Consider the following 1835-nt stretch of genomic DNA (forward strand, 5'->3'; position numbering starts at 1 on the left):
TGATGAGGTACAAACCAACTCCTTTGTTTTATGGGTGAGGCCCAGAGGGGTCTCATGTGCTGCTCAAGCTTGCCCAGCCAGTGAGGGGCAGAGAGGAAACGCAGGTGTCCTGACTCCTGGTCTGGAGTCTTTCTTTTCCTTGTAAGCTACCTCCTTTGTCATCTAATGGGAAGAAGACATTCACTAAAAAGATTAATATATTATTAATTCCAGAAGTGATCATCTATCACAAGAGAGGAAACTGCATCTCAAAAAGATGAAGGGACTTGCTTGGGGTCACAGGGCCAGTGGGTGTACATCCATCAAAGGACACAGGTGGCACATTTTCTCATTTCGAAAGTGAGCTCTCTCTATCACGTCACCATGGCATCCTGTGCAGGACGATCTGAATCCTCAAGGCAGGCAGGAATACTTTTGAGGTGTCAGATCATGGTGGCTGCCCTCAGAAGTGAAATAATAAGAGGCTACCTCCTGCCAATGCTCTGAGAAAATGGCAGTCGGTCCTTTAAGGTAGCATAAACTTTCCAATTGGCTATAAAATAGTGTTTATATATGCGAGTAAAGTTTAGGTGCTGTACAGGTGTCATCAAGGAACTGGCTGGGTCAGGAATGTAAAGATCACAAGATCCTCTCAGGATGAAGCATGCCTGAGGTGCCTGGCTCAGATGCCAAGGCACATGGGCCTTGTATTTCACCTAAAAATAATACTCGCAGTCCTGTTGGTAACGCGACTTGTGGACAGTGTGTATGTCCAGAGGAGGTGTATTTACATTTTCCTAGTAGTAATACATTGCACTGCTTTCCTACTGTCGAAGTCAGATTCTTTGTTTATAATGAATACCAATCTAAGTTGGTTGAGACAAGGGGATTTCACTGCAGGAACTGAGATAGCTCCGAAGACTGAGGTGGCCTGAGGAACTGGTCACACCCAGGGACCCTCTGCTCCCTCCATCTTTTTCTCGTGGCTTCTTGCTTCTCCTTGTGCTTTTACTCACTTCTGTTCTCCTCTGTCTACTAACTGGCTATTTCTGCTGATGAGAGGTTTCTGGACTTTCTTGACTCTGGCTTGCTCATGGATTTTGCTTGCAAAGTCCCTGACTCTCCCTTAGGGAATCCTTATGGTTTCTGCTCTTGTTGCTCTGGTCTCATTCTTTCTGTGTTTCCTACTGGAACTGTGTTCCAGTTCTTGAAAGATGGGGAATCTGATTGGCTCATCTTTTTTCATTAGGACATAAGACATAGTTACTCTCTAGCCTATCTGATTTGTTGCCCTTTGGTCAGGTGCCTACTACACCTGATGTGCCAATCAGATGTGCCCAGAGAAGGTTTCCAATACAAGGCAAACTACCTGCCAAATTAAGGCGTTGTTGGTGGGCCAATTTCTTTCACAGGGGCTTAGGCATCATAAACACATCTAGGGTGTCATTTTTATTCAAAAAATTATGATTCAAGTATCTTGGAACTGAATCTGTTCATTGGCATCTTTTGTAAATTTGAGGGGAATTATAAAAATATGTTATTCTGGAACTCTTTCAACTATCTAACAGCGAATCACAGTAATGCTACAATTTCTCATTAGTGAACTGATTGACTCTTTCCCAAGTACTTGGTTCCACTCCCTTGAAATTGAAATTTCAGTGTGTCCCTGGCAGAGAATGGACCCATGCAACTTGGCCCCTGAGCTTTGTCCTGAGATCTTTGATCTTTACATTCCTGGCCTGGCCAGTTCCTTGATGACACCTGCATAACTCCTAAATTTTATTTTCATATATAAACCCTATTTTATGGTCAATTTGATAGAAATTAGTTGATTGAGAAGCTTGGGGAGGTGCACA

Source organism: Phyllostomus hastatus, unplaced genomic scaffold (assembly GCF_019186645.2).
Source record: "Phyllostomus hastatus isolate PE091 unplaced genomic scaffold, TTU_PhHast_1.1 phas_contig_58, whole genome shotgun sequence".
NCBI lineage: Eukaryota > Metazoa > Chordata > Mammalia > Chiroptera > Phyllostomidae > Phyllostomus > Phyllostomus hastatus.